This window comes from Meleagris gallopavo, chromosome 5 (genome assembly GCF_905368555.1).
Source record: "Meleagris gallopavo chromosome 5, MGAL_WU_HG_1.1, whole genome shotgun sequence".
Taxonomy (NCBI): Eukaryota; Metazoa; Chordata; class Aves; order Galliformes; family Phasianidae; genus Meleagris; species Meleagris gallopavo.
In genome coordinates this window covers 7,542,967-7,565,356 of record NC_139408.1, presented here as the reverse complement: position 1 = coordinate 7,565,356, position 22,390 = coordinate 7,542,967, and the positions used below count along the sequence as shown (strand labels likewise).

At 39.0% G+C, this 22,390-nt stretch overlaps 1 protein-coding gene across 1 annotated transcript in view; it reads left to right on the top strand.

Moving 5' to 3' along the window:
• Positions 1-15,239: 15,239 nt before the first annotated feature.
• MICAL2 (microtubule associated monooxygenase, calponin and LIM domain containing 2) overlaps positions 15,240-22,390 on the top strand; it is a 122,383-nt gene continuing 115,232 nt past the window's right edge. Inside the window, exon 1 of the mRNA XM_085224101.1 lies at positions 15,240-15,538. The gene's annotated coding sequence lies outside the window, so the exon portion shown is untranslated. The remainder of the gene's footprint in view (positions 15,539-22,390) is intronic.

Sequence of the window (22,390 nt, the reverse complement as noted above, 5' to 3'; positions counted from 1 at the left end):
TTTTTTTCACTTCTATTTCATGCTGAAGAAGATGAAATTTTATGATGTAATTATGCCACATGGATATGGAAAACTAGTTGCAGCCAGAATACAGTTTCCCTTGACAGATTTGAATGCCTAGTTTTAGACTGCTTCCTTTCTCATTATGTGCCATCATAATGAACAAAGTAATGCTAAGTGGTATAAAATCATCATTCTTACATAATATCTTTCATCTCAGGATTTCAAAGTACTTTACGATCATTAATCTGCACCCTTTAACTCAGTAATCACATGAGTAAGGTCTCCCTCACATAAAAGAAGCATTTCTAAATACTTCACATCCTGCTGAAGAAAGGAGGAGTAGCCAAGTTTACTTAGTGAAGAACTGAGATTAAAACTCCATGCATCTGCTTCATTGTAAGCACCTTTCTTTCTTTTTTTCTTAAAGAAAAAAAATTCTGTCATGTACAATCACAGCTAGTTGTTTATTTTAAAAATAGCTGTCTTCACAAGCTGGATTTTTTTCAAGGTGCATTACCTACACTGTCTTATTTGTCAGCAATGTTTGAGATAAGAACATATGCCCAGATGAATAGCCTTCCCCCATATGAATAATTGCAACAAGAATCTAATCAACTGAGTCCCTTTGTTTAGAAAACATACAGAAACCGGTCTATCAATAGGCAATAGGATGAGAATATAGCTTGACTTAGAAAAAGCCTTCAGAATATAAACTGCAAGTCATTAAAATGTTTAAATTCTTCAGAAAAGACAAAATATTGACTTTTCAAAATGTTATTTGTCATACTTGGTGTTCTGATTTTGTTTGATGGTCATTTGTTTTTTCTCGGTTCAATGGGTTTAGGGCCAGTATAAACTGGGTCTTGCTGTTCCAGAGTCAAGGGTATCAACTCTATGTATGAAACAGGAAATTATTTCTTCTGATTTATATAACTCCTCTATGAAAATCCCCAATATCAAGTTTTGTTCCTTTACACAGCTACTGTGCATGATCCAGAGCAGCCTTTCAGCCTCCTGAGGTGGGTTGCGATAAGAAAATAAAAAGCTTACAGTAATAATTAATACTATTTGACACCAAACAAAACAACAAAAATTAAAGAAAAATACAAAAATGCTATATTAAATTGCTAAATAATTGTCAGGCTGAAAATGTGCTTATAAGAGAATACTTAGCTTTAACTATGTCTAAGTTAAACCCAATCATTTGTTCGCTCTGTTGAACTATCATGAAAATGCTGATGACTCTGAATCACTCATAAAACCTGACCTGAATCACTTGATAAGGTGTGATCACTAGAATAATATGATTGAAAATTAACATCTGTCACAAGTGGTGCTTACAGAGGACAAGTCTAAAAAAGGCTAGTTTACTTGTTTAATCCCAGATTCAGGACTTATCACAACTCACTAGCAAAGGAAAAGTGACTGTCAGCTGCATAATCAAGCAGAACACCCTAAATTTGGAAACAGAAACTAGATACATTCAAACCACAAATAACGTGCAGCATTTTGCTGTTGCTGTTGTATTCTGAGGCAAACTAGTTCTTGGTGCAGTTTTCTTCGGCATGCAGAAGCCTCTCTCATACTTGAGCACGTCAAATAAAGAGTTATTTCTCAGATGTGTACTATATTGCAAGCAGAAGTATATGTTTGAAACTGAGTGAGATTCTTTAGTCCATGTTAGACAGATAGTCAGATTAAATTATGATAATATGTGTATTTATTTTCCTTTGAATCCCTGTCTCCTACTGGTTGTTAGCAACTTATCTGCTATCAAAGGTACATGTGTCAAAACAGTAGAAGACATGGTTCCATTTCTGTCATTTTCTAATTCCACACACAACAAGCTGCCCAGCAGTTATCAGAACCAGTGAAAGCAGAGAAAGATTTTAAAACAAGCCAATACTTTCCGAGTGCCTTAATGTTCGATTTCGCATGACTTAAGATTATCCATTTAGTTTGCATTATAGTCTTATTATTAGATGATGCATTATTGCTGCACTTGATTGAGTACTAACTCCTACCAGGACAATCACTTCTTAAGCCTCTCTAACTTGACCTGGATCAGCTTATTTAGTTGCACATGACTGTTGTACTGTTTTCCTGCCTTCCCTTAATTCTCATGTTTGTCTTGATTGTATAAGTGCAGAAAGTTATAGCAAATTACCTAACTGAGCTTAGAGATCATTTCTTCTATTCTGTCCACAGTCTTACTCCTCTGTCATGCCTGAGCACTTTCTGAAAGAATATCAAAGAATATAGAGTAAATAATTTGTTGTAAGAAATTAAGTTTTCTTAACACCCAAATACAGACTTAGTCCTGTACCACTGTACTTGGTAGAAGCGGGATGAAGCTAAATGTATGGTAGTCTCTTGAACTTGTTGCATGTACAAAAATATGCTTATGCTGTGTCTTTTCTGGTTAGGAGACAGAATAACTTTTATGGGCACTGAGAATTTTTTAGGAGCCAAGTTAGGGAAGAACTTCCTTGGAATAGCTCACTGTGCATCTACGGATGGGATGTGAGCAAAGTGGACTCTAGTTGGTTTGCAATTTACATCCATTCTGATCTTACCGTATCAGAATAGGAGTGAAGCTGGAAAGGAGAAACATAGCAAGTTTCCTTCCATTGAAGTTCATGGATATACACTATATGAATAGGGGGGCTTTGAAGCAATGCTAGTGCCTTGTATTAGTTTACCTGTTTCTCTCTACTGTGTGCATCTCATTTCACTCTATCTAGTCTAAAAATTGCTTTTGTATAATGATTTTTTGCTGAATAAGAGGTACATTGTTAAACTGCTTAATTATACCTTGTCTGACTTGTATGGATTTTCAAATCTTCATTTCCTAAAAAAAGGAGATGCTAAGGTCTCAATAAAATTATTTTATCCAAGTTTATGTGAGAAGTTCTCTTTTTAATCCAATTTTCTTCTTTCCTTCTTTCCTTTTTTTCTTCCTCTCTGTGGCAGAGCAAAGCCTCAGGCATTCAGACGTAGGCAGTTGTCCAAATCTATTTTAAAACATTTTAAAGAAAAGCTTCTTGCAGCTATAGGGCAGGGGTCACATGTACTTTCTCTGGGTTAGCAGAATAACTTAAGATGATATTGTAGACCCATCTCTCCTCTCCCAGTAAATACATGCATAGCATAGAACTACAAAGATTTTCGATTTCCAGGAGAAGTCTAAATTACCTCGTCCCACATCTGATCAGTTGAAATAATTTTGGCTCACAAAAAAGAGAGAGGCATATCTTACCTAAGAATCTGCCTATGTCCTTCTTTCTTCCTTCCTGATTGAAAGCAAAGACTTAGCAAAGCATATCTAGATTTTGCAGTGTTGACAGGAAGCTTTGTTATTAACATAATAATATCAATTTGTATCTGAGGCAAATAAATAAGGAACTTGAAATGCCAGAGACAGGAGAAATCATGACAATGTGTAGATACTGAGATATCCAAAGCTTTGGCAATGGTTGCACTTTCTGTTGATCTTCCCTACAAAACCCAAGTAAGTCTGTAGTGATGTAGAAGGGAAGATATTTTAAATCAAACTTGTAATAGAAGTTTGAAGGTGCATTTGTAGCTGAGAACATTCTAGTGTTTTGATTTTCTTTTCCTTGATGTTTCTATGGTAGTTATCCTTTTATGTTTTTCAGCTGCTTTCAAGTCACTGCTGTGCTGTTGGCTGTGAAAGCAAGAGAACAGCTTCTGCAGATGAAAGGCCAGCGATGATAGTGCTGGAATGTGACCTTGGACATTTATCAGAATGACATTGTATGTCAGATGATATGGCATCCTTATTTTTCCAACCACTTTTGGCCTGGAATCAGGTCAGTACAAGATGGGCACATATATCACCATGCTGTGCATACATCCATAAATGGCGTAACCTTCATTAAGACTTGTGATAGGAAGTTACTTGTGTTAATATGAAATAAGTTTCATTTCAGTAGCCATCCTTTGTGTTGTTATTTACCATCTTCCTTTGTCACTTACAACATGTTTAGAAGTTTGCTTGAAGGAAACTACTTGGATCAATTATTCTCTCTGATTAAAAATATAATAATTTTAAAAAATTGAAATAAATATCAAATAGCAAACTTCTTGCTATTGATCAAGGCCATTCTTCTGCTTAATACACCAGAGTTTCATAAACTGTAAATGATTATTCCTTCCTGCATTTGATTTGGAAACTATCTGAACAGTAATAGAAAAGAAGCTGCTATAGATTTTGGGTAAATCATGTAACCTCCAAGCTTTGTTCTCCCCATTTGCAATTGAAAATAATGGCAGCAAGGTGGGTATCGGCATGTGGTGGGAGATATGAAGGTGAAAAATTGAACTAGGTGTAAAAAGATTTCAATTGCATTCTCAGCCTGGCCATTTGCTTGCATCTTGACTATGGGTATGTTGTTTCCAAGAACTTCAGCATCTACACCTGCAAAATAGGTTTTGGCATCCTAATAATGAAAAACTGGCCTTAGTTATTAAATACTATTTTTTTCTATGGCAGGTGTTAGAGATTTCAGATTTATTTGCAGATTGTTTCCCATAGGAGATTCCAAAGAGCTGGTAATATTTTGTTGTTTTGTTGGTGCATATGGGCTAGGCCTACATGAATAGAGCTGTCTCTAAACTCAGTTGAAATGCCAGAAACATGGTGCTTCAACATCTTGGCAAAACAAAGCATTTCTACTTCTATGATTTTAGTGTAGAGTGTAGAAGATATTCTGTAGTTGTTTCTATTATGGCTGTGCAGACAATAATGGAGTAGCTAAAGTTTTAAAATGACATTGTATGATTACTTTTTGTAATGCTTCTGCTCTTGAAAGGAGAATTGAGATTGCTTATTGTTTGGATTCATTTCTAATTTTTTTACAGAAATATATTCTGGATGAAACATATTTCATATATATGACATACATACAAACATTAACTAGCATTCATTTTTGTGCATAGAAAATATAACAAGATGTCTGACATCCTGGAGCTGAAAAACAAAGGTGTTGGTAAATATGTTGAAAATGACAGTATTGTGTTTCTTGGGCTTTTTTTTTTTTTTTAATGTAAATAAATAGTAATAATTAAGCACTTCTTCATAACAATTCTCAACCCAGACCTAAGAAGAGAAGCAGGAGGTTTTATTCCTATTACAAATCTTGGTCATAAGCCTGTTTTTTTGCTTTAAAAATATAATGTGGTAGAGCAATTACAGAAGTAAAAAGCATTTTAGAGCTATTGAATAAGCAGAAGATTTTTATTCTTGCTGAATGAACTGAAGTGCTTCTAATGACAAGGTAAATAACTTGTAACATATACCTGATCTATTAAAACATGGCCTAGGCATCAGTGTTTTAACTAATATGTCAAGTTTTGATAATGTTAGTTATTTTCCTAACTAGTATTGATTCCTCAGTTTGTTTGGAGGCCAGGAAGATCCTGGTCTGATTGGTTGAGTCATTTTCTGGTGATTAAGTGGTATGTCTGAACAGGAAACATATTGCAAAATGCTTACGGGAGTTTATAAAAAGAAAATGTTTGGAGGGAAGATCATTACTCAGAAAGCAAATTCTACTGATACATGATTGCATAGATATTTCTTGTTGCAAAAGACCAGTATTTTTAATGGGAAATTGGATTAAAAAAAAAAAAAACTGACTAAAAAGCACATTGGTTTTATTGGTTTTTAAGTATTTAGTAGTCTTTCTTTACATCTTTATCTTACTCAGACAAATGTGTAGGGAACTTAAACTTCAACGTAAACTGTCTTGCTAACAACCTTTGTTTTCAGGTTCTGTATTTCAATACATATTTCCTTAATGTTATCCTTACTAAACCAACAAAATCCTTTTACTGCGTGTTTCCTTTGTGCTTTCTTCTGTGATATACTACGTATATCATGTGTCATACACATGGAGGAAGCAAGGGAGGGGACACGGGATATTGACATTCCTCAGTTAATACTGCTTCAATGTTAATACTGTGATACTTTGTTAAATTAGTAAGTTGCCTTAGATGAGTTTCTGTATCATTTCTGTAGTTTTTTTTTTAGAACTATGACATGTGCTCGCTTTGTTCTGCTGCAAAGGGAAGATAACGCAGCCAATTCCTTCTTTCAGAATACCATTTTAATGCATGCCGAAAACAAAGTGTATCAGAATGCTATACAAATCCCTTGAATCAATGACTTTACCCACAAAACCAGAAAGGACTTGTTTTGCTCCCTCTGGATCACTGTCTGGTCATGTTATAGTGTAACTCACTGACAAACCGGTCATTTGATCAAAAAGAAGTCCTGTCATTGTTTAATGAGGAGCTATGTGGTTAACACAGGAAAAAAAAAAATTGTGGACAACTAAGGAAATTAAAATCAAATGTTCCTAATTTACAGTTGGATCCAAAGCTAACTGAAGCCAGTGGGAGTTTTTCCACTGACTTCATTAAACTTTGCATATTTGTCCATAGAAATGCTAGGAATACAGCCCAGCCAGGCCCTGGGAGAAGCTCTAGCCCCTTGTTCTCAGCTGACCTTCCTTTGCCACTCTGCAGAGCTGTTAGGGTGACTGTGTCCATCACCAAGAGCAGGCTGAACTAAAACCTGAAACCAACAATTGCTGCTGGAAAATCCATACTAAAGAAGAAAAAGGTAAATACAAATAAAAGTAAATGGTAGCAATATTATGGGTTCTGTTGCCTCCAGACAAGCACCTACACATTTATAAATAGTGACATGCAGACATTAGTTTAGTTTAAGATGCTTACTGATGCTTTGTTGACTAATGTTTTAAGCAAAACAGAAGGCAAGGGTGGGCAGCTTTCCAAAATCTGAGTATATTGTGAAATAAAAAGTTCATACAAACTTTTTCTCCACAAGCATGGAGTAAAATGTACATGTTAGCTGAAGGTACTACTTCTGTACTCTAAAAAAGTCCCTACTCTATCACTGCCAGGAGTAAGTGATAAGAGCAGTGGCAGGGCTCCTGTTGGCAACCATGCAGTTAACGTGATCCTTGAAAGATGTAAATCTGTATGAAATTGAGAACTTTTTGTAATAAGAAGTTTTATCTGTGAAGTTTTACAGAAAACCGTTCTCTGACACAGTCTGTTAAATAGGGGCTGTATTTTGCTGAAATCCAAGTTATCTATGTATGTCTAAACTTGTGTTTGTTGTCTGACAGCAAATATTTAGCATTATGGGTGAAAGTAAAGACAAGGATCTTAGAACAGGCACAGAAACAGAGAAACCATTTGAACTTTGTGACATTACTGGCTTCTTTGGTAATACTGAAAGTACCTTATAGTTTCTAGCTTATACTTTGATAAACAGTATGTTGGTGAACGTGTGATGCTGGATGCCTCTCTTTAAGCAGCTGAGAACTGCAAGAATGTGATATAGCTAACAGAAGCCCTTCACAAGCAGAAAGAAATGTGTTTACATCAGAAAGATTGAGCAGCGAAGACTCTTCATTTGTGCTGAGTTTCATGGATCACCGTCGTGCATGAATTTTAAATAACCTGTTAAAGGGCATTTGAAAGGAATGCCAGTCCTGTGAACAACATGGAATGATCACGCAAGGGGCTGATGGACTAGGTTTCTGCTCAACAGGATTTCCTCGGGAATGTGGCAGTTGCTAAACGTTTTCATTTCAGCTGTTACAAAAATGCACTTGTGCACAGGCTTTGTTCCCCTCCCCCCCAAGTGCTACTGTTACCATTCCAGAGAGTTCAAACTAATGGGTTTTGCTCTCTCTATTCGTTCAAGCTCCTCCCTCAGCAGTTGAAATCTGCTCTGGGTATGCACAAGCAGGAAAGGTGGAAAGATGCCAAGTACTCTGTTGAGAAATTTGCAGATGCGCAGGTTCTTTTTTTTTTTATCCTGGCACAGAGACTAGAAAGCCATTGGCAGATGATGCAACTGCAAAAAGGTCTCTCTTTGAGATACACTTGATTGTTTAAGGTTGCTAATGTGACATGTTTAAATACCAAATTACGGAGTTAATAATGATATTTTACAGGTTGTCAAGAGCAGTAATTTGCTGTGATCCATTGATATCACATGAGCTAAGAAAAACTGAGCAACTAAAGAAGGCTGTCCAACAAGCCTTCCAGTGTTACTTTGGTTGCTGGTGGCATTTCATGAGGTGACACCTCTCTATCGAGTTGTAAGCCACCATCAAAGTGGTGCTAGGAAGCATGGCACTGCAGAGCCTGATATCCTGGGGGGAAGCAATAATAGGGGCTTTTGGTAGCACATGGCTCTTGTCCCTGAATGTCAGCGCTGAGCTTCTCTTGACAGCAGAGACAGTAAGACCAAACTCTTCCTGATACGTTTGTGAAAAACTGTCAGTGCTGGAAAGGGGCCAGTTTAACTGAAAGAACTGAAGTTGACTCAGTTTGAACAATCTAATTATCACATAAGGTAAATGGCTCTAGGCTTCATTTAAGAAACCAGAGATGAAAAGGTGGAAACAGGAATAAGCCACATTTTTTTCTGTGATCAGATAAGAAAGAGAAACCATCAGTGCTGGGTGGCTGAATACAAACTAGAAAAACTGAAGTTGCACTAGGAATTAAAAAGCAATTAAACTTTCAAGAACATATTCCTGAGCAGCAGTTTGAGAGCACTGATTTAATTTTTACCCAGCAATACACGAATTCCAATTTTTGAAGGATAATTTTCCTACGGTTGAGGTTGATATAAACTATCTACCTATAGAAGTAGAGACATACAACTTACAACTTTAAAACACAGATTTAAGGAAACGTCCTTTTTTGTGTTTGCACTGTGTTTGCATTTATAGGGTGCCCTATAAATGCCATGAGTATCTGCTTTAACAATTGTGTTGCTATGCTTCAATTTGGCCTCCGGTGAGAGCTGCAGAATCTTTGCTTTTAACAGAGGTATTGTCTTTTTCTTGCTCTTACAGTTGATTGAGGTCAGAAGAAAAGCTGGTTATGGGTTTAAATGAGTATGGGATTGACTCTAGTACACTGGTAGACAGGTAGGACACTGAATGGAATTTTCTTTTTTTTTTTTTGTCAATAAGCACACTAGTAAAAAATGTCAGTATGCATTTTTCATTGAGCATAAACTTACCTTTTGAACCATGACAACTTAGTATTTCTGAACAAAGTTTACAAATAGGAATATTTGTAAAATACACACATTAGATTGAAATGAAAACCTACAGATGAAGAAAAATTTTAGATGTATCAATATATATGTAACCATAATATGCACAGCTTCAGTGGAACGTATAGATCTTTGGTTATTCCCCTCTTACTCTTTCCCTACCAAATTATTCTGAAGAAAAAAACAGCAAATATGAGATCAAAAATGACAGTGACGTTAATTGACATTTCCTAGAAAATCCAGAATATGCAAAGGAGCTATGCAACTTGTAATTATACATTGGCCAGAGTCCTAATTAAGACACAGCAATGAAATTCACAATGAATTCTTTGCCCAGACTACAGATATGTTCTCAGGTTGCCCTGTAATAGTCTCCAAGCATATCATGGCTAAGTTTAAGGCTTTTGTATAAATGCTGCTGGTAAAGGGCATTAATGGTGCATAACTCTTGTTTCTTAGCAACTTTATTTTTCAAACAAAGTGGGAGTTGAATACATATAATTGATTTATTTTATGTTGTCAAGATGAATAATAACGTACAACAGACAAAACAGATACCCAACTGTTGCTGATTGTTTTCTATTATCTCCATAGAGCAAGTAAGAAACATTTGCATAAGATAATTTTAAAAAATGAATTGATCTTCCTCCTAACCATTTCTCTCTGGCTAAGCACAAGAAGTAAGTCCATCTCTTCTCTAATACAGCGTAACACTGCAGAGCAAATGATCAGTTACTAGAAACTTCTGAAGAGAAGTCTGGAATCGCCAGACAGTAACTCTCTCCCTGAGAATGAGAAAAGGGGAATTCACCATTAAACTTCTAGCATGGGTATGCTCAAGAGAATGGACTCATTAATGAAACACAGTAGCATGTACTAACTATATATGTTTAATTCAAAAATGAAGAATGAGAGAACCTGCCTGAAACCAGAAGCATGGCAGTTAGAAGTACTGTAGTTCCATCCTTGAGCTGGGAAAGTCTGCCTGAGCATTCTGAGAAACAGTAACTTTCCAAAATTACCACCAGAGACTATCTGTGCACTCAGACTAATCACCATGGTCTTCACTGGCTCACACTCTTTCTTATCTTTCTTCCATTAATGACACTCAGTGAAGACTTTGTTCAGTATCACCCACAAAGCATAAATAACATTTAATTAAATAAAGTCTCTGCTAAGATTTAATATGCTAACATCAAAGCATCCGGAAAGTGATCTTTGTCTCTGACAGGAGGTTTCCCATAGACAAGGAATAATGGCAGGTACTTGCTGATGACAATTGGAATTGTTAAGAGTATCTTCACAGAGCTTCATGTTTTTCACTGACAGTCACATTCGAGGAGCTATTTTCATGTGAGTGCATGCCAAGCACTCACTTCTTCTATAGTTTTGGGGATTTAAATTTGTTTGCTGTTTCTTATTGTGTTTTGTTTTTTTCAATTCCCCCTAAATCTTTTATCACATACATGTTTATTTTCCTCCTGATATAATCCGAAGCAACCCAGATGGCTACTTAGCAGTGTGACATCTTCTAAGTAGCTGACAGTTGCCAGCTCATGCAGATGTTTTAGCACACCAGCAAAGCAGAGTTTATTTACCATCTGTACACAGCCTGGAATCATTTGGCTTGAAAGACTATGTATTAACTTAATTTTTTTATCATTCTAGTTGACATTTAAGTTTCATTTTGCTCTGCAGAGTCTTAATCTGAAATAGAGTCCTAGCAAACAGAATACGTTTCAGGAAAGGTTTTAGCACAGCAGTGCAGGTAGGAAATCTTATCAGCTTTGTTAAGCTTGGTTGGTTAGTTTTACAGAGATTCATTTGTCAGCAGAACTGGAGGCAGCACAGCTGCAAGGACTAGCTAGGAAAATGAGGTCTGGTCCAAAGCCTATGGAATCCATGCAAAACGATGTTTAATTACTTGATCCTTTCCTCTCTAATATCTGTTATATCAGTGAGATGTTCAACAGGAGGATAAATACATCTATGCCTTTGATATTCTTTCATATGCATTTCTCAGAGTAGTGATTTCTGTGAAACACAGCAGAATCAAAATGCATTTGAGCACAGAAACTCAAATGTCAGAAATGAAAATATAAAATATCTGTGGACTGAAGCCCTTAAAGTACAGATGATTTGGTATTAATAAAATTAAATAATTATCATGTTCCTGAGGGAAAGCATTCAAATGTACCCCTTCCCTTTGGATGACCAAATATTTTAACAGGACAGAAAAAGGAAAAAAATGCAACTGTTTATATGATGGCTGCTCTGAAAGTGATGCCTCCTTTTATTACATTAGCCCACAACATCAGAGGCAGATGTTGGTGGTACAGCAATAGAGGTTGAACCTCCTCACCAGCATTCCGTTACGTGTTGTTGCTGTGGCAGATGGCAGCAGAGGGGCACTCTCACAAAATGGCGTCTGACATGGAAGCGCAGATGAAGCAAAAGTGTGGGTTCTATGATAACTTTATGCCTTATGAAAATTAGAGCAATCTTAGAGAGTGCTAGGCTCATTCTTCTGCTTTCAGATAAAAAACTTCTAGATTCATGAGCTGAAGATTTTGAAGAGGCTTGTGCTGACTAGTTGCAGGCAGATTGTAGTTACCAAAGTGTCTAAGAATCAGTTAATTCAGAATTATATGGGAAGCAAGAGATTATTCTGTGCTCAGATTTGTGTACGATTCATAATTTTGCATCAGTAAAATCCATTCTAGCTTCAGGGAGATTAAATCAGCAAAGAGATGTTATCCAAAAAGTGAAATTTCCTAGATTTGTATCTGTAAACTGTATCAGACAAACTTTGTTTCCTTTCTATGAAAATATCAGAGAAAACATTCATGTATGGAAACAAAAACAAACCAAACCATCCTAACAAACACAACACCAGGGATGGTGTTGGAGGATAAAAGAACTCATCTCTCATCTTCCCTTGAGTCACCGTCCCTGGATGTGTTTAAGAGCCGTTTGGATGTGGTGCTTGGAGATACGATTTAGCAGAGGGTTGTTAGAGTTAGGGTACTATGGTTAGGCTCCGGTTGGACTTGATGATCCTTGAGGTCCCTTCCAACCTAAGTAATTCTATGATTCTATGATTCTAGTTCATGAACTTGCTGCTGACTGTGGGAAGAGGACTAGAAAATTAGTTAGGTGTGTTCTACTGGTACTTCTCTCTGTTGTGCTTTTGTTTCTGGTTTTGTTGGGGTTTTGTTGTTGTTGTTGTTTTTAATTAAGTAGCAAGGATCCTGTGGAATGGTTTAAATTTTCACTGCTTACCAATGAACAGTATTTTAAACTCTACCTCAATAGGCATGTATAAATCTGCTAGTGTGTTTAGAAACTTGAGCAGAGATGCTGCTTATAAGGTGTCTCACACTGGAGTCATTTCATTAAGGGCATTATCTGACACATTCAGGCTCGGGTAGGAAGGGCTATTTCCTGCACACGTGGTAAGAAAATCCAGCTATTCCACGGTCCTGGAAAATCATGCTCCCACATACAGAAATTAGCTTCCTTTCCTTAGATCTGCTTCCCATCATCTGTAAAGCAAAATTCCTTTAAAAGAACCACTAATGGCTTCATATGTTCATTTAAAAATGAAAACAAAACTCCACAGTATTACTGAAAGAGAAGATATGAAAATTTGTATGTGACTACTGATTCTCACCAGAGATGAATGTGATGACAAACTTCAAACCATGAGCAGAAAAATATTTACACTTTCAATAGTGCTCTATTATGGGATGTAATAAAGTGTCAAGGTTTTTACCTTCATATAAGCATTTCACCCTCATGAGCCTTCATGAAGTAGTCTTATTACCTTACCCTATAGATTACAAACCAATATACTCAATGTACATGCAGGACTTGCTCAAAGGCATAAAGGGGGTGAGTGGTGAGGAAATGAATTCAGCATGGTCTCCCAAACACGGGCTGCAACGCTAACAACCAGAGCATCTCTTTTGTTTAAAAAAGTAAGAGTTAACTTTGAAGAAATCCATAATTAATTAGAAAAGATCAGACAGAACATTTAAATACCACAAGAAGAACTTTTATTGTGTTGGATATGTAGATAGTATTACATTTAAAAGAATTTGAATAGATAGGCTTGCACATGTCAGGAAGGAGAATGCTTTATATAATAAGCCACAGTGAGGGGATAAACATCCTACGGCTGTAGGCAGGCATGGCTTTATGAGTTGATAAGGCTGGATTGTTTTTCACAAGGACTATTCTTACTCTTATCCTTTAAAAGGGGGTGAACAGCCAAGCATGAACAACAACAACAAAAAAATGTATAAAGCAGCTGTGCTGTTAAAAATAATGGGTTAGGAACTTGGTCTTGCTGGAAGGGGAGGCCCTGGAGCACCTAGGGAAAGCACTGCTTGTCTTTATGGTTGTATGTCCCATGCTTCATCTAAATGAGGATGGGCTATAGTAGCCAACAGAACTGCATGTAATGGCAGATTTGTAGTTCTTGATTAGTATTTACTAAGCTAAGCTTTAGTCAGTGAGATTACACTGTATCTAAGCTATGTTTTTTCTTTTGGAAAGAGGTGGGTGTGACTGTGAATAAAAAATTACTTAATTCCAGTAAAGTAATACCTAATGGAACATAACTTAAAAAGATGTTTATGATTAGAGTTAAAATTAGTGAGCATGAAGTGTATGTTCATCTTCTGGCCATTTTCAAAGGCCAAGTATTTAAACACCATGGTCCCTGATGCATGCAGCCCCCTACATGCCTCCATTCTTCAGGGTGTGCTGATACATCCTGGAGGCATTTGGCAGGAGAGGGTTAGTTTACTTTATGCTTAGAATCTTCTGAGAGGAATGGAGGTGAAGAGGTACACAGGAGGTCAGTGCTGTAAGCATTTTTCCTAAAGAAGGAAGTTTTAGAGTATTTCCCAGGAGGAGTTAAATTAAGTTTGACTTTGTATTTTCTGGGTTCTCTGTAGAGGAAACTTTCTTCCACATGGCTCTCAATGCTGGACTGAAGCTAGGAAGACTTTCAGTCAGGCTGATACCATTTCTTTATTACACACCCACTCCCTGCTATCTACAGATTACCTTCGCTGAAAGTTTGCCAAGAGTTTTCTCACTGTTTGTTCTTGTTTTCCTCAAGGCTGCTAAAGATCTGCACTCTTTCTGATAACAGGAAAATGATATGTACCTTCTCTTTTGTTGTTGTTGTTTTATTTTTATCACTTTAAGGAAAAAGGACGCATACTGTCCCAAAGTTAAATAAGCCAGATAAACATACTGCAACTCAAAAGTTAATGACCGAATAAAAGTTAAGTTCAGCCAAGCAAGACTCAAGAAGCTAGAAGACAAATTTCAACCCAAATGAGAGAAATTTTGTTGTGTAAAGTACCCTGATATTGACAAATGATTTCAGAGGGTTGGCTAAAAAGCTCCTTACAGACTGTGCTTCACCCGGCTGTGTGTGGATGAGCAGGGCCACTGCTCCTCAGAGTATTTTCTCCCCATGTTTTCCCAGGCAGTTTCACGCTTGGCTCAGGGCAAGCAAATGTGAATAGGTCAGATAGCTCCTATCATGAGAGCCAAGTGTCCTGCTCCTGCAGGCACCTCCCAGGTCACTCAGGGTAGGTGGCTGTGTGGCACATGTCAAAGCACTTACAAATGCTGTCAGTTACCTACAAGGAACTGTACGGTCTGCTGAGTTTTTTCATCAAACTTTTAGATACGTGCTTTGCCTGCAGAGCATTTCCTCTCCTTGCTGCAGCACATCAAGTAATTCCTACTCATTTCTGTATTCTTTCTTTTTTGTGAAACCTCACTTCCACATTAGCAAGATGGTTGTGTTGATCAAAGTCAAGCAAGTGTAGCACAAGTAGTTAGCTCTATTCTGACCTTTTTTTCTAGTAGTTTTCCATGTACTCATAGGTTAAACCTTTCTGATACATGACAAGCCTTCAGCTTCCTCAAATACCGAGTCTAAACAAAGGAAAATCATTTCCGAGTTCCCCATTTCACGCTCCGCCGGACGCAGCGACGGCCTCCCACTTCCCCAGTTTACAGGTGTCGCCTTCACGACGGTCCGCACGTGGTGTGGGAAGGAGAAAGACCCCTCGGGCTGCACGCGAATCCCAACCCGGGCCCGCAGGTGGGCGCCCGAACGTCCCGGGCCCGGGGAGCCACGAGGGGGCGCGGCAAAAGCTCCCGCTGCGCGCGGCGGGGCCGTGCACCTTGCTGGAGGCGCGGGACGCCCGGCGGTTCGCACGGGGTTGGGGCTACCGGCCCGCCTCCGCCCGCCCCGGTCCCGCCCCGCCCCGCCCCAGCCCCAGCCGAGCCGGGACGAGCCGTGCCGCGACGGGCAGCATGCGGAGTGGTGTCTCCACCAGCGGTAGGGTCACGCTGCGGGCGGAGCAGGTGCGGAGGGGCTGGGTCGTCCCGTGGTGGGTGGCAGGTCCTGGGGCTGTGCCGTGCTGTGCTGTGCCTGGGTGCGGGCGGGTGCCGATCGGCTTCTTGGGCGGATGAGCGCGGTGCCAGGCGGGGCAGCTCTGGGGCTCTCGCCCTCGGTCGGAGGGAGACGCAGAAGGAAAACCAGTGTTGTTTCGTAAGTATCCCGCGATTAAGGCAGGAAAATGCTTTCCAAACGTGTTGCGGCGCTGAAGTGGGCTGTTGGTTTGGACGTGTCCTAGTGAGTGTGCTAATGAGCGTAACAACAGTCCTCCCTGCGCACCTTCTGAGTTAATTGAATATGGCATCTGCTTAGTCTTCGTCTGTGCTTTGAAGTATGCCTTAATCTACGATAGTAATTGTCTTGTGTTCCTTGCTTCATTTTGAATGTGTAAATTCAGCGAATGATTTGAATTCACGTAGCTGGCCGTAAGTTGGCTTGGTGACTCCTGATTGCTGGTTTACTTGCCCCAGGCGTAATGGTTGATCCAGTATCAAAAAGTTTTCGGTTCCCTCCTAACTAGCTTATCGGGAAGGGATCTGAAGGGCTCTGCTGACTTGAAAAACCGTTTACAATTGGCAACATTTTTGGTGCTTTCAGCCAAAACGTGATCTGAGCATGGAAACCAAACTGCATTATTGCATCTAAAGATGGTCCCTGCAGGTCAGAATTGAGGTGTGCTAGCATAGCCAGGAAACTGCATATGAGTGTGGGGTTTTTTTTTCTTTCTTGCTGTGTGTGTGTGTGTGCGCGCGCGTGCCTCAGAAACTCCAACTCTTGTAACAAGGCAGAGTAGCAGTGTGGCTTCATGCTGCCTAGGCCCCGCTGGGGTGTAGCTGCCCCCCCTCTGACTCTGCTGTTGGTTTTGAGGAAGTTCTTAATCTGGCACTATGACTCAGTGTCCTAATCTTTAAAACGGCTTAATAAGACTTGTCACACTTGCCTCCCAGGGATATTAACATGTAATTGATGTTCATGAAGTACTTCATCAGGGAGAAGAGAGGGCATCTTGCTTCCTTCATTTTGCCATTCTATACTGGTTGCTAAATATATTACATGGGTGGAAAACAGATTATCCAATGACCAAATGGCATTCATGTCTCTTATCTTATACATGAGCACTTCAAATACATGCTTGCCCATGTCTGATGACTTTGAAATACTTGTTTTTTTCACTGAATACAACAGGTTTTATTCTTTCTGGAAGACAGGTCATATGGAAACTCGCTCTTTTTTTTTTTCTCTGCCTATTATAAGGCCAGTAAACATTTTGAGAATTAAAATTACACTGACTCACTTAACACTCAACACATGGTTGATTCAAGTCTTACTCAGACCAAGTCTTATGTTCAGTCTTGTTTTTTGTCATGTTTCACTTCTTTATCAACTGGAAACATGAACAGTAATTTTACCATTCTCTGCTTGAAAGAAGTTGTCTTTAAAACAAGTGCTGTTTTTATCCTTGCATCTTGTATCTTCTTACTTGCTGCCCAGAGCAGTAATTAGCAGATTTACTCTCCTGACTTGAATCTCACCCCACCTCCTCCTTATCACTGCTGCCTCCCCCTGGGGCAGATAGCAGTCTGCAGTGGCAGCAGTGCAGTGTTGGGATGACCAGCAACAATTGCCGAGGGACATCAGTATTCTTTAAATCAGCTGCTGTGAGGTGGGCACACCTACTTGTAGTACTGGTGTAATGATGTTTTTTCAGCTCAAGCTTTGATTTAGAAATTTTCAGTTCTTTCCCTAAATCTTGGTTCCTGCAAGGCTGTGTGCTGGGAGGCTGTTCTGTGACTGGGCTGACTTGCCAGGTATCAGCACGTTCACTTGTGCATTTCCTTCTATTTTGCCTTTCAGCAAAACTTGTATTAACCCCTTCATGTTAAGTTTAAACATATTGAATTAATACCTAATAGGGAAGGCTTTTAAAATGCTGCTTAAGATTGGCAACTGCCGTTTTCTTCATACGACTTGAAGAAGGAACTGTAGATACAGCTTATAATGTGTAGCGGAGGCATGAAGTTCCAACAGAAAACTGAAGGATGCCACATTCAAATTCTTCTTCCCCTGTGGTCTGCAGCAAGCAGCCTGACTTTTCCTCTTTTCCTGCCTTGCCTGTAAATATGGGCAAATCCATCACTGGCTTTGTAAATGTTTAAAAAAAAAAAAAAAAAAAAGGAAGAAAGAGAAAAAGAAATACTCTGTTCTCAATTTTGCATTTCCTTTCTTTGTTCTTTGTTGCCTTATTGTTAACCTGAAGATGCAGAGCAGTATGAAATGTCTGATGTGGTCACGCTGCTTGTGAAGAGTTCTGATTTCCTTCAGTTTTGTCTCAAATCTAGAAGTATGCATCATCTGAGAAGATTCTGCTTTCTTCCTTAGGTATTCTGAATTAAAATTTTATGTTGACCGTGTCTCATGAAAAATGTTGAGATAAGAGTCCTTTTTGGGTGCAGGAAGCCATAAATGAGAGGTGAAGCATGTTCACTGAGAAAACAGCTAGCAATCAAGTCTTTCACCTCTTTTAACACGTACCTTGTATCTGCTCCAGCTGTCTCACTGCTCTGGTATTCTATAATTAGTATCTTGAAAACTCAAGGCTCAAAAACTCTCAAATGCTATGTATTTCCCACTGGGACTCTTCCACGTGGCTGTAACATTTGTTGTGAGACCTTGGTAACGTGTGTCTGTTCCTCAGCTGGGTTGGATTCTCCTGGTGTCAGCAGGAAATCTGGCTTTCTACTGGAAGAGACCATACTTCCTAGGAGTGTGGTGTGTTTTGATTCCCTTGAAATGAAATTGATGTCAGGTGACTGAAATTGAGGTCTGCCTTCCTATGTGGTGCTTCTGTTTTTTCAGTTTGCTCTCATGTTGTGTTCATAGTCAGCAAGTTACAGGATGGCTGAGGATGGCTTTGTGTATCTGTACAGGCAGCCTGGCATGCTTATATATGTATAATACATAGGCACTTGTAAAATATACACTTACAGTATGCACTTTGTATGAGAGAAAATTGTTTTGCTTTACCTTTTCAAGCTCTTTTTGTTTGAAGAGTCCCTGTGTACTTGCCATAAATTTGAAAAATGCAGCCTCTGCTCTGTGTCTGGCAGCCAGGCTGCCAAGGGTGGGGAGGAGGGGGGGCATGCTGTTTGGCTTGCTTGTCACTAGGACTGGTTTTAGAGGTGTTTATGCTGACAGATTGACTCCTTCAGAAGTGGTATTAGTAGTTCAGGGTATTCCAGCACCAGAGGCTAGACTGCTTCCAGAAAATAGAAATATTCTAAATTAAGGCCATTAAGTGTCCACTGATTCAGTGATTGCAGATACACAGTTAATATTGTATTGTGACACATTCTGGAAATGGCTGGGTTTATTTTCGACATGGAGAAGATGACTAAGAATAACTCTTTCATCTATGCATACTTGCAAGTGAAAACTTCCCCAAATTATCTTTAGTCATGTTTATACTCTTAGGTCCATGAAAGGAGAAAAACTGAGTTAGGCTTAAGTCTGAGAAGTGTGTGCTATCAGGCCGATTTCCTGCTCCAGATGACTGTTCAGTGAGTTTTGGTTTTATTTGGGAAGCTTTTTTCTTTTTCCCTCCAAATGTTTGGGGGCAATCTAACATGTGTAATGCAGGGGCATGGTGAAAAAGCACAGGTTCTTGTCAGAAGAGGCAGATGCTACCACAGCACAAATTCTGATAGATGCTACTGTCCTTGCTTGTCTCTTCAGTTTCTAATTGTGTTAATCACAGTGTCCCAGTAACTCAGATGTAACTAGGAAATGTAACTTCAAAAAAGTTACTGGATGAAACTCCAGTTAAGTTCAGACTTTCCTGTGCTTATGTTTGTTTCTTGTTGCTTTTTCCATCTTAGAGCTGTGATGTAGGACCTTGTGAGGGGGGAACAATTCTGAAGACAGCCTATGGCTTCAGTCCTCACCTGCCTGGCTCTTTGTGAGCACCTTGCTACATTTTGTTAATTGGTGGCCAAAGGCTTGCCGCTTGGGACTCTTTAGGCAGATGGTTTATCAAATTGTGTGTTGGGAATGTGTCAACTAGATTTAACTCTTTGTTCTTGTCTCTGGTATCTGCACTGGTGTGGACAAAGCCAGAGGTTTCTTTACTTGCTACTTTCAGTCAAGTGGATGCTCCCGGTTTAGATTTTAAAATGACTGTAAATGTGTGTTATGGAGTTTTGGCTTCTTAAATAGTAGGTTCTTTGGATCCTTTAGTCCACAATAAACCCTTCTTAGACCTTTTAAGCTTACAGCTTATTGCCCATGAAGACTGCAGTAATGCCTAGGGGGGTGTTAGAGTTTATCTTTCTGTGTAACTGACGTAGCCATGGATAAAAATAGAATTTCCAAAACCATGTGAAATTTCTGTTGGGAATATGTGGGTATGTTTTTAACTAACTTTAAATAGTCTTACTGTAATTCAGTTCTTGTATCCATAAAATTTGAATGAGGGAAGACTGTTTTAATACCGTGTCTTTTGAAAGACTGAGTACACCAAAATGCTATTTAGTTTAGATAACGTATTTTGCTGTCCTGAATATTACCTGAATAGTCAACTCCAAAGACTTTTAAATCATTGATGTGTTTTCCCACTCTGTTGTCTGCAAATCAAATATGAAGATGTCCAGCAACAAATTAATAAAAAGCAAAAGCAGAAGCAGGAGATGTCTCTTTCTCCCAGGTCTCTGAGTTGGGTTTGACAGATAATGTAATTCTTATTTGCATCTAATTGGCTGAGTGTGTGTCGCAGTAACTATAATCTGTGCTATTGGCTGAGGTGAGTCCCATCTGTTAGAGTTGTTAGGGATGTGCAGCGCCCTAGGCCTTTGCACCTGTGTACATCAGTGGATTGAGAGAAACAAACACTCTGAAGACAGCTGCTAAAAGCAAGGGAGGAGTTCAAGATACACTGCAGGATTCTCGGCTGACACTTTTTCTATCTGAGAAAACTCTCTCATTAAACATTACATTTACTGGAGTTTAGAAGACAGTAAGTAGTTTTTGTTTTCTGCTTTCTTGTGAGATCAGTTTCCTTTTGTAAAGAGTCATCTATTGTATGCGTTCATTATCATCAGGCTTTTCATTACGAATTTTCTTCATGCTGTGTCAGTCTGTATTGAGCTGGGGAATAATTTTAAGTTGTAGTCTGAACTGATTAGTAGAAAATTCAGGGCTTGTTCTTCAGGAAGTGCTTGTACTTGGCTTCATGGTATGTGCTGATATTTTTAACAATATATTTGTTCTTGTCACTTCACTTCATCTGTCAGTCCAGCATAGTATACACCTGTACACTTGAATCTCTGCTGAGTTCCACCTGTTAGAGGTTTTAAAGGAGGGAGCAACTTATTTCTCCAGGCCTTGTTTCCCTCCTAGCTTGGCTAAAGGACCTGCTGATGGAGGGTGATATCTTGGTTTGGATAATTCAAATGATTCGGTTCTCTCTGAGATTCAAATTCAAAGTCTTCAGCCCAGTATTTGGCTTTCCCTTTACACTGAATGCTATGAATACCTATGATTGTCATCTGTGCTGTATTGCTATAACTTCAGAAAATTGCTTAGATAATTGCACAGCTGTAGAAACAGCAGAATATTGAAGTCTGGAGTTCAGATGATATTTGAAGATGTTTGTCAGATGTCATGGTTGTGCTTTGTAGGATGAATGCAAAATGTAAGTTCCTTCCTTTTTTATGTGTAGATGTCTTAAATAACGGCTGACACTCCTCTGTATGGTATTTGTATTCAGAGCATGAAGGTGGTTGAATGAATATCAGAAATGTGCACATTTAAAGCTTGGAAACAAGCTCCATAAACATGAGCTATTTGTGCATATTCAAAACCGAAGTCAGTGTATGTAACCAAACACCTCTTGTCGTAATTGCTCTTTGAAACGCTGCCTTGCCCCAAGTCAACATTAGGTGTCCTAGCAAATGCATTAGGAAGAGTAAGGCTTGTATTTGGGACTCACTAAGTTCTCACAGCAAAACTATTAAAGACAAAAGAAACGTCTTTCTGTTGTTGCAGTGGGGGTATATGAGAGAGAGGAGAAGGATTAGGGTGGTTGACTTTATTTCCTGGAAATGAATAGCATACGTTTTTCAGTGCATAAAACGGATATTACTCAGTTTCTGATGGGCTTCCTTGTAAAAGTGTCTTGAAGCAGGGATTGGCTTAAATCTGTTGCTTGCGTTCTTGACATGCAGTATTATGTGAAGCTATCTCGTCACAGAGGCATGCAGTGTGCCATGTTGTATAAATAACCCTGTGTGTCAAAGGTAATTTTAGACAATGTGCCAAATATTTAATGAAGTGCTGGGTCTCGTCCTGGCTATCTGGTATATATTTGGGAGTAGGTATCTGAGTTGAACTGCGACAGAGGGGTGATGAGTAATGTAATACTCTCCAACACATGCTGCTGAGCTGCTTCATACCGTACAGTAAGACAGCCAGTGCTGCAGGTCAGCTGCATCTTACTTGTGACTGATACCTAGATAAGTAGACAGACAAATAGGTTAATACTCACTAGGACTACCTGCCTTGGTGCATGCTGAGGAAAAAAGAATTGCCTTTTGTATTTTTTGTGGTGTAATTTTAATGAATGTTTTGCATCTGAATTGTGAAGATAAATATGGAGTAGCATGCAGAGGGGGATGGCTTTGCTCCGGCAGGAGCACTGCTGTCCCAGGAGAGGTAAACTCGGGGATGCTGACTGCAGGCAGTTCAGAGCATTGTCCTTCCATGCAGAGTTAAGGTGTCCTGGGGCTGATGGCAGTCCTTAGAGGAAAGTTTTGGGAGATGCGAAG